Consider the following 11,567-nt stretch of genomic DNA (forward strand, 5'->3'; position numbering starts at 1 on the left):
GATCCCATCAGCCAGGTAATGAGCATAGTACCCAACAGGTACTTTTTCAACCCTTTCTCCCTTCTTCTCTCACCTCTCGAGAAGTCCCCAGTATCTACTTTGTCGTTCCTATCTTTATGTCCATGTGTACTCAGTGTCTATCTCTTTAAGTGAGAATATGAAGTATTTGGTTTCCTGTTCCTGCATTAATTCACTTGGGATTATGGCCTCCAGCTGCATCTATGTTGCTGCAAAGGACAGAATTTTGTGTTTCTTTATGGATACATAGTACTTCATGGTATATATGTACCACATTTTCTTTATCTAATTACACCATTGATGGGCTCCTGAGTTGACTCCCTGTCTTTAGTATTGTGAATAGTGCTGCAATGAACATACAAGTGTAGATGTCTTTTCAGAAAAAAATATTTGTATCCCTTTGGGCATATGCCCAATAAAGGGATTGCTGGTTGAATGGCAGTTCTATTTTTACTTCTCTTAGATAGTTCCACACTGTTTTCCACAGCAGCTGAACTAATTCATATTCCTGCCAGCACTGTATAAGTGTTCCCTTTCCTGTATAGCCACACTAACATCTGTTATTTTTTGACATTTCAGTAATAGCCTTTCTGACTGGTATGAGATGGTATCTTATTGTGGTTTTAATTTGCATCTTTCTCATGACTGGCTGCTTATATGTTTTTTGAGAAGTGTCTGTTCATGTCTTTTGCCCACTTTTTAATGAGATTGTTGATTTTTTTAATGTGCCTAATAGTTTCAGAATATTAGGGTTGGATGCATAGTTTAGCAACTTTAATTCCCATAGGCATGCTTGGTTGCTTTCACTTCAGTGTCTTTGATTTTGTTACATCTTTCACTTGAATTGTCTTCTGTCCTCTCAACTGCTTTCCAAAAGATTCCATTTGAGTCATATTTTCTCTACATTGCATTAAGCTACAAAATACAATATAAAGAGAATATTATGCTTCTTTCAGGCCTGCCACTACCTTTTGTGGGTTCCAGAAATGAGTATAAATAAAGATATATTTCTAAATTCAGACCATATTTCTAAATATTTAAAAATGTAAATATAATAAATACATTCAATATTATACTTTATCATCTAACTTTAAAAATGGTTTAAAATTTATAAAATTGAAACATGTAAAGTTTATATTAATGTCTAAAATAATCAATGTCTCAGAGAATACGAGATAATTATTTTTGAAAATGTCTGTGTGTCCTTTTCATAATCACTGAAATGAAGTTTAGAAAAGTAATAGAATACAATGATTGATGATAGACAGATGGATAGCTGGTTCCCTGTAATTTACCTTTCTAATATACATTTTGAAAAAAATACAAAATTATTTTTGTAGTCAATATTTTACATAATATTTGTTTTATTAAAAATAATGGTAAAATAAATGAATTTTCTGAGCTGTCACAAATAAATTTTACTCTCCTGAGGAAAAAAAAATAGATAATCTTTAAACTGGAAAATAAATGAGTGTTCTGCCTGCTTCCAGATGAGCAAAGAGATTTGTGCTCTGGCTCTTGGACTTTCCCAGCAGCATGGCCCCCAAACACCAGTCTCCACTCCCACCTCAAAAGAAGAAACCAAGACCACCTCCTGCCCTGAGACCAGAGGAGACATCGGCCTCTGCAGGCTCACCAAAGACGGGAGAAAAAGAACAAGAAGAAGCAACTGAACATATTGATGAAGTACAAAAAGCAATAGACAGACTTAATGAACAAGCTAGTGAGGAGATTTTGAAAGCAGAACAGAAATATAACAGATTTTGCCAACTATTTTTTCAGAAGAGGTCATAATTGATCACTAAAATAACAAATTTATGTGTAACAACATTTGTCAACCATCCACAAATGTCTGCATAGCTTGGGGAAGAGGACAAAGAGGCACTGCATTATTTGACCGCAGTTGAAGTGACAGAGTTTGAAGATATTAATTCAGGTAATAGAATAGATTTTTATTTTGATGAAAATCCTTACTTTGAAAATAAAGTTCTCTCCAAAGAATTTCATCTAAATTAAGAGTTGTGATCCATCTTCAAAGCCCACTGAAATCAAATGGTAATCTTGAAAGGATTTGATGAAATGTTCAAGTCAAATGCAGAATAAAGCCAGCAAAAAGAGGCAACCATAGATCTGCTTTACCTGGTTTACTGACCATTCTGATGCAGGTGCTGATGAGTTAGGAGAGGTCATCAAAGATGATATTTGGCCAAACCCATTACAATACTACTTGGTTCCCAATATGGATGATGATGAAGGAGAAGGAGAAGATGATGATGATGATCATGAAAAGGAAGGATTAGAAGATTTTGATGACGGGATGAGGATGAAGTGAAGAAGATGAAGATGCTGATGAAGGGAAGGAAGGAAAGGAGAATGAAGAAGATGATGACTAATAGAACACTGATGGATTTCAACCTTCCTTTTTGTAAATTTTCTCCAGTCCCGGGGAGCAAGTTACAGCCTTTTTTTTCCCTCTTGTACTCAGTTGCCCTGTTCTTGAGGTCTCTTTTCTACACACTGTGGTTCTCAACTTATTTCAGGGGAAATACCTTGAGCAGAATACAATGGGAAAAGAATGTCTACCACTTTCTGAAATTCATTTTTATCCCTTCCTGTCTGAACAAAAATTGTATGGAATCAACACCACCGAGCTCTGTGGGAAAAAAAGAAAAACCTGCTCCCTTTGCTCTGCTGGAAGCCCAAGGATGCTAGGCCCCTGTGTAGTGATGCATAGAATTCTAGTTTTCCCCTCCTTTCTCTGTATATTGGGCTCAGAGAGCACACTGTGTCTCTATGTGAATATAGACAGTTAGCATTTACCAACAGGTATCTGTTTACTTTCTCTTGTTAAAAAAACAAAAAACAAAAAAAGAAAGAAAAGAAAGAAAGACAGAAAAAAGAAAAGAAAATCTTAAAAATGGGGTTATAGAAGGTCAGCAAAGGGTGGGTTTGAGATGTTTGGGTGGGTTAAGTGGGCATTTGACAACATGGCTTCTCCTTTGGCATGTTTAATTGTGATATTTGACAGACATCCTTGCAGCTTAAGATGACACTTTTAAAATAAATTATCTCTTAATGATGACTTGAGCCCTACCACTCAATGGGAGAATCAGCATAACTTGTAGAATCTTACTTGGAATTGGCATTCTCTACTGTAATTTTGTTCTTGTTTATTTTTAAATTTTCTTTTTTGTTTCATTGGAAAGGAAAGATGATGCTCAGTTTTAAACATTAAAAATGTACAGGTTGCTTTGTTACGACAAAACTGCAAGTGTACACAAAGAAAAAAACTGAAAAATAAATAATAAATTTTGTATATTCCTTTCAAATATTGGGAAAGGGTCAGTAAATACTGCAGATTATTTTATTTTATCATACAAATAGCTATCACTTGTATCACAATTTTTAATATTTTAAAGCAATATGTAGTTGTATACAGTATTAGACTTTATGCATGTTATGACCATATGTGCACATATAAAAATTTAAGATTGATATGAATTATTTAGTCTTACAGAATATTCCTCATTGTACATGTGCAATTAAACTAAATTTTGAGAACCTCTGGAATTACAAATTAGAATGCATGAAAAGCTAACTCTTATTTTTCCAAAGAATTTGTACCACTCAGATGTTCCTTGTAGACTTGTCTCAGAAATATTGGTACAGTTTAAACACCTGATAGCATCAGAATGCAGCCACCAGAAAATATGGAGCATGAGATGTGGAGAGGCATTCCCCCATGATCTGAGGGTATTTTACATGAAAAGTTGAAGAACACAGATAATATCTTACTAAACAAAGTACATGATTCTAATCATAGATCCCATGTTTTTTCAATAAGTTGATTTCTTTGTGATACAGAGATCCTAATTTTTAATTTTTAATTATTTTATTTTTCTTATTATACTTTAAATTCTGGGGTACATGTGCAGATCATGCAGGTTTTTTACATAGGTATATACGTGCCATGGTGGTTTGCTGCATCTATCACTCCATCATCTACATTAGGTATTTCTCCTAATGCTATGCTCCCCAACTCCCAACAGGCCCTGGTGTCTGATGTTCCCCTCCCTGTGTCCATGTATTCTCATTGTTCAACTCCCACTTATGAGTAAGAACATGCTGTGTTTGGTTTTCTGTGCTTGTGTTAGTTTGCTGAGAATGTTACTTTACAGCTTCATCCATGTCCCCGCAAAGACATAAAGTCATCCTTTCTTATGGCTGCATAGTATTTCATGGTGTGTATGTGCCACATTTTCTTTATCCAGTCTATCCTTCATGGCCATTTGTGTTGGTTCCAAGTCTTTGCTATAGTGAACAATGCCACAATAAACATACGTGTTCATGTGTCTTTACAATAGAATGATTTACAATCCTTTGAGACAGAGTATAACTCTGTTGTACAGGCTGGAGTTCAATGGCATGTCCATAGCTAACTGCAGCCTCCAACTCCTGGGATCAAGCAATACTTCTGCCTCAGCCTCCTACCTAACTGGGACTATAGACGCACATCACTACAGCAGGCTAAGTTTTTAAATTGTTTGTAGAAATGAGATCTCTCTTCCTTGCCCAGGCTAGTCTTGAACGCCTGACCCTAAGCAATCTTGCCACTCTGACCTCCCAAAATGCTGGGATTATAAAACTTCAAAAACACAGAGGCTGAGAAAGAAGTTTCTCTTGCTTGGAACTAACAATGACACCCCAATTATTCTTTTTTCCCACTGTATTGTTCTTGAAGACAAAGCAGAAATATGTATTTTTGTTAACTATGCTGTGAGAAAACTAATAAGCTAAAATACTTTCCATCTTATTCTTATTTAATAGAAAAAGGGCCCACATGAATTGCTAGTAAAAGTTATATCTTAACTAAATTATTTATACTGTTTTAAGTTTAATTTTTGTTTTAGATCACTATACCTAGAAATCTGCCCAAAGTAGGGAATCTTTATTTGTGCTAATCACAAACTGTTTTCCAGCTCCTAGTAGATGGAATGGGCTGAATGACATTACAGTCAATGCATTCTGTATAAAAGTAATTTGATCTACACATGAGATTCTGGAAGTCTCTTTTCCTGGCATGATCCAGGTAATAAATGTTTCATCATCTGAAGTTCATGAGAGACCAATGATTGCAACACCTCAGCTAACTCACAGTGAAAATACAGTCAACAAGAAATAATCTTCTTCAATTATCAATCTCTATCTCTCCTTCCCTGTTACTTCCCTCCTTTGATTTTTTATTTTTATTTTTTTAATAACATATGATACTTTCACTGTGCATAGTTAATCAATATTATATTTTGCTCTCAGGGCATCATAATCTTGATTTGCAATTGATATAAAAACTATTAACCAGTGATATAAAAAAAAACTCACCAGACTTATAAAAGGGGTATTAATATATATAAAACAGAATTTAGCATTTGGTAGTACTATTGAGAAAAATTGTTCTCAAAAAATAAACAGCTATAGCTAAATGGTATGTGGACCAACAGAAGAGTAGAAATTATAGCCAAACAGTGCCTTTTTAAAAAATAGAGTGCATAACAAATACTATTTTCTTGATATTTTCTGCCAAGATAAATTTCTTATTCTGTCATATGAAATCTTTCAAATACTCCCATTATTAAAAAATAGAATAAAAGAAATTCAAAATTTAACAAAGTATATGTGGTCAAGTTAAATCTCTAAACAAGTCATAAACTTTGCTTTAGCTATTTTTTTCATTGCTTTCTTCGAAGAAAATTTTTGAAATCTAAATTACATGTAATTTTGTCAGATTATATATGTGTGTGTGTTTGTGTATATGTGTACATATGCATACATATATGTGTATATATATAGGTATGTACATATACCTATATATATATTTATCAGAAGTATGAGTTAAATATACTAATACAGACAGTTGTAAGACACTACTGAAAATGAAATAGAATAAAAAGATATGTTGAAATTACTGGGTCTGTGGCAATCCCATTAAAAATATGGTTTTTAAAAAATGACATTCCAATACTCTGGTTTCTCTTCAGATTGCATAAATCTTTTCTTTTAAAAATGGCATTCTAGTTAAAAATTGAATGGAGTGATTTCTATATGATGAAAAATATAAATTCTACATGATATGGTTTGACTCTGTGTCCTCAAACATGTCTCATGTTGAACTGTAATCCCTACATCTCAGGAGAGAGAAATGTAATAGGTGATGAGATAATGGAGGTAGATTGTCGCCATGCTGTACTCATGATAGCAAGTGAATTCTCAGGAGACCCAGTAGTTTATAAGTGTGGCAGTTTCTCCTTGCTCTCTCTCTCCTGCAGCCATGTAAGATGGACCTTGCTTCCCCTTTGGCTTGCAACATTATTATAAGTTTTCTGAGGCCTCCCCAGCCATGTTAAACTGTGAGTCAATTAAACCTATTTTTGTTAAAATTTACCCAATTTCAGGTATTTTTTCATAGCATTGTGAAACTGAACTAGTACAGGAAATGGATACTAGGAGTGAGGTACTGCTATAAAGATACCCGAAAATGTGGAATTGATGTTGGAATGGGGTAATAGGCAGAGGTTGGAACAGTTTGGGCAACCCCTTAAAAAGATGTCAGGAAGATGTGAAAAGTTTGGGACTTCCTAGAGACTTGTTTAATGGGTTTGATCAAAATGCTCATAGTAATATGGACCATAGTAATATGGTCCAAGTTGACGTAGTCTCAAATTGGGATGAGGAACTTTTTGGGAACTGAATTGAAAGAAACTGGTGGCATTTTGCCCATGCCCTACAGATCTGTGAAACTTTGACATAGGAAAAAAAAATGCAGCAAAGCATTTTTTTCAAAGCAACAAAGCATTTAAGATATAACCTGACTGCTTCAGAAAGCATACAATTAATATGCATTAACAAAGAGATGGTTTGAAATTGGAACTTGTGTTTAAAAGGAAAGTAGTTTGTAGAAGTTTGGAAAAATTACAGCCTGACCATGTTATAGAAAAGAAGAATCCATTTTCTGGGGATAAATTCAATCCAGCAGCAGAAATTTGCATAAGTAACGAGCAGCCAAATGTTAATAGCCAAGACAATGGGAAAAATGTCTCCAGGGCATTTCACAGATCTTTGCAACTGCCTGTTCCAGCATAGTCCTAGAGGACTAGGAAGGAAAAATGGTTTTGTAAGCCGGGTCCAGGGCCCTACTGCTCTGTGCAGCCTTGGGACATAATGCCCTGTGTACTAGCAGCTCCTGTTAGATTTGTGGCTAAAGTGGGGGCAAGGTACAGCTTGGGCCATGGCTTCAGTGGGTGTGATCCCCAAGCTTTGGCAGCTTCCATGTGGTATAGGGCCTGGGGATGTGCAGAATTCAAGAGGTAATGTTTTGAAGTCTCTGTCTAGATTTCAGAGGATGTATTCAAATACCTGGATGACCAGGCAGAAGTTTGATGCAAGGATGGAGCCCTCATAGAGAACCACTACTAGAGCAAGACAAGGGGTAAATGATGGGATGGAGCCCTCACACAGAGTTCCAACTGGGGAACTGCTTAAAGGAGCTGTAAGAAAAAGGCCACCATCCTACATACCACAGAATGGTAGATCCACTGACATTTTGCACTGTGTGTGTACAAAAGCCATAGGCATTCAACACCAGCCCATGAAAGTAGCCAAAGGGGCTAGATCCTGTAAAGCCACAGGAGCAGAGCTGTCCAAGGCCTTAGAAGCCCACCTCTTGCATCAGTATGGCATTGATGTGTGACATGGAGTAAAAAGAGATTATTTTGGAGCTTTAAGATTTCATGACTGCCCTGCTGGATTTCAGATTTCCATGGGGCTTCTAGCCCCTTTGTTTTGATCAATTTCTCCCATTTGGAATGGGTGTACTTACCCAATGCCTGCATCCCCATCATATCTTGGAAGTAAGTAAATTATTTTTTATTTTACAGGCTCATAGGTGGAAGGGACTTGTCTTATCTCAAATAAAACTTTAAATTACATAGAATCTAAAAAATTTAAATACACAAGATCAATGAAACGAAAGTTGTTGTTTCAAATAGTTAAGCAAAATCTAAGCACTTGCTAGACTACCCAGGAAAATCAGAGAGAACTCAGACGAACAAAATTAAAACAGAAAGCAAAACAAAACAAAATGACATTAAAATTGCTACCACAGAAATATAAAAGATCATCTGAGAGTACTGTGAAGTACTATACACAAATAAACTGTAAAACCTAGAAGAAATAGACAAATTCCTGGAAAAATACAACCTACCAAAGTTGAACAAGGAAGAAATAGAAAACTTGAACAGAGTAATAACAAGTAACGAAATTGAACCTGTTATAAAATCAATTAATAAAATCAGTTACAAAAAGTCATATAATCAGTTTTTAAAAGCCTTCCAACAACAAAAAAGTCCAGGACCAGATGATTTCACTGTCAAACTTTCAAGGATGAACTAATACCAATTATCCTCAAACTACTCTAAAGTATTGGAGAGTGGGGAATTCTCTAATTCACTCAACAAGACTCACATTACCCTGATACCAAAACCAGATAGGGGAACAAAAACAAAAACAAAAACAAAAACAAAAACAAAAAAAAGGAGAACTACAAGCCAATATCCCTGATGAACATGGATGCAAAAGTCCTCATTTAAAAATTTAAAAATTGCTCACTTTTCTGCTTGTCCACGGAGTTGTCTTTTGCAGATAATGACTTCTTTTCACAAGGTGAGGAAGATTTTGCCATGACATTTGTACTTTGCGGAAAGTGAAATCAGTCTAATGATATTATATGATACAGTTGTATCATTTCAAATATTGAGAAATGAGAATTTTAATCAATTTAAATGAAAACAAATTGCAAATAAGTATTTCATTTCATTTTGCTTCCCAATTAAGCAGACATATCAGAAGGGAGAATGTGCTTCGTGTGGTGGAATATATCAGATTAGTTGCTACACTGTGAAGTACCATCATAGTTAACAGTGAGATTTTGTCAAAGTAATAGCACAAAAAGTAAAATTATAAACAATGGTCACTTTCTGTGTGTGTTTTCTTACACTTAAGGTCACAAATTACTATTTCCAGGAGTAGAGATCAATAGGACAAAAGAGTTTTTACTGTAAAACTTATAAGATGCAAAATCATTTCTAAAACAAAAATAACCTACTGCAAAATGTCTGCATGCATTTAGACACTATTTAAATTTATATACTAGGATAGCGATGTTCAAAATGAAAGCCACAGGTCTCCAGTGAATAATGAGCACTTGAAATGTGATTAAGGTGCCCCAAAAAAACAGAATTTTAAATTTAAGTTTCATCAGTTTACATTTCATAATGGTTTCTCAATTTAGTTACTGGAAAATGTATAAGGAAGTACATTTGGAAAAAAATGAGCATGTGAACCTACTTTCTCAATGTTTAATTTTATGAAATATAAATATAGATCATGTATTCCTAATGACAATCTAGTATAGGAATTGAAATGTATAAAATTGTTAAATAGTACGAAAACAACTTAGTACTAAAAAAGAATGTAAAATAGCTCATAAATAATTTTATATTGGTTATGTAGTGGGTCACATATTGAGTATGTTATGTTAATAAAAATTTACTATTATATGTTTATTATATATTTAACAAAAATAAATGACATATATTATACATTATCAAAATTAATTTCTTAATGTTTATTTTACTTTTTAGTGTGATTATTTAAACATTTATAATTGCATGTCTTACATTATACTTCTATTGAATAGTGTTATTATGAAATAATATATAATAACTGTCAGATATCTGAAACTAATTTTCTCTCTCATCTCCCTCACTCTCTCTTTTTCTTGAACTAAATTATTAAATATACTGTAAGATACTTTAAAGAACCTTCATGCTTTAATTTCCCTTACATTTCCTTATTACTTTCTCAATCCCCTAACTAGAAGCTGCTTCCCCCGAAGTATGTAGCACAATGACAGGTATCTATAATTGCATGTGTTGACTATTTTCAAATCTTTGATACAGTAAAAAAAAAAATGATAAAATCAAACCTGAAAGTAACTTTTATTTGCCTAAAACCTTTTATTTAATAACAAAACAAAAATACAAATCTTACTTGGAGAAATGGTTTTGAAAGCAATCATGTAATTGATATTTTAAATGTAATTCAGCATTTTAATCTTGGCCCCAATATTTCAATATCAGTAAGATTCACATGTTATCTACTCCCATTCAGTTAAATCTCTGCAGTGACATATTATCCTTACCTGTTGGGTTTAATAAAAGAAAGAAAATAATCTGTTCCTTTGGGTTTTAATAATTCAGCAATGTTTTCTTTTTCAAAGTATCATATAATAACACTGATTAGATTTTGGTGCAGAGTTTTAAATTGTAATACATCTATAGATCTGAAACTACTGCCACAATCAAGATACAGAGCAGTAACAGTACTACTAAAATCCTTGGTATGATCCCTTGATAGTCGCACTCTACCAATTCCTAACACTCGGAAAACACTGATCTATTTTCTATCACTATTATTTTGTCTTTTTCAAGAGTGACATGTGAATGGACTTAAACACTATGCAATATTTTGAACTGGGCTTTTAAAATTTAACATATTGTCTATGATGCTCATCCAAGCTGTTGAACATATCAACAATTTGTTGACTTTAATTCCTGAGTAGTATTTCATTGTGTGAATGTACCATATTTGCTTATCCATTCAACCACAGAATATTTGCATTTTTGAGGTTTGTACAATTATGAATAGGCACTTTTTTGTAAGTTAAACATGCACACGCTATTTACACTACAGAATAAAACATATCCACAAAAAAACTCTGCACAAATATATTTTTATTTTAAAACATTAATATTTTCAATATATTTGTCATTCATTTCTAGTTTGATTTCAGTATGACTTGATAGTATTTTGCATTCATTCAATTATTTAAAATTTGTTAAATTTATTTTATGCCACAGATATAGTTTATACAGGTGAATGATTCATATGTATCTTAGAAAAATGAATATTCTTCTGTTGCTTTGAGTAATATTCTATAGAGGTCAATTAGATCTATTTGGATGATGATGTCATTTTGTACTTACATATTCTTGATTAGTTTCTGTCTACTAATTATACCTATTACAGAGAAAGGTGTGTTTAAGTCATATTTGATAGCTGCAGATTTATGTATTTTTTATTTCCACCTCTCAGTGTTTGTGCTGTATATTTTGAAGTTCTGTTATTGGTTACCTGCCTATTTAGGACTGTTATGTATTTTGGTGAATGAAAATTTTTATCATTAAGTAATAGTCCTCTTTATCATAGGTAGTTTCTTATGTTCCATATTTCTTTCTTGTATCACTTCTTTGTGTAAAGAGTTTGTTTAGCATTTATTTTATATCAGGTATGCTGAAAATACATTCACTTAGTTTTAATTTTTTTGAGAACTTCATTTTCATTCTTGATAGATGTTTTGGCAAGTTATAAACTTCAGAAAAATGGTTCTTTTCTTTCAGCACTTGTGTCATTTTTCTTTTACTTCCATAGTTTCT

At 33.4% G+C, this 11,567-nt stretch overlaps 1 pseudogene; it reads left to right on the top strand.

Annotated features, from left to right (window-relative positions):
• Window positions 1-1,554: 1,554 nt before the first annotated feature.
• LOC101052869 (protein SET pseudogene) lies at window positions 1,555-2,411 on the top strand (annotated as a pseudogene).
• The last annotated feature ends 9,156 nt before the right edge of the window (window positions 2,412-11,567 follow it).

Source organism: Saimiri boliviensis, chromosome 1 (assembly GCF_048565385.1).
Source record: "Saimiri boliviensis isolate mSaiBol1 chromosome 1, mSaiBol1.pri, whole genome shotgun sequence".
Classification (NCBI taxonomy): domain Eukaryota; kingdom Metazoa; phylum Chordata; class Mammalia; order Primates; family Cebidae; genus Saimiri; species Saimiri boliviensis.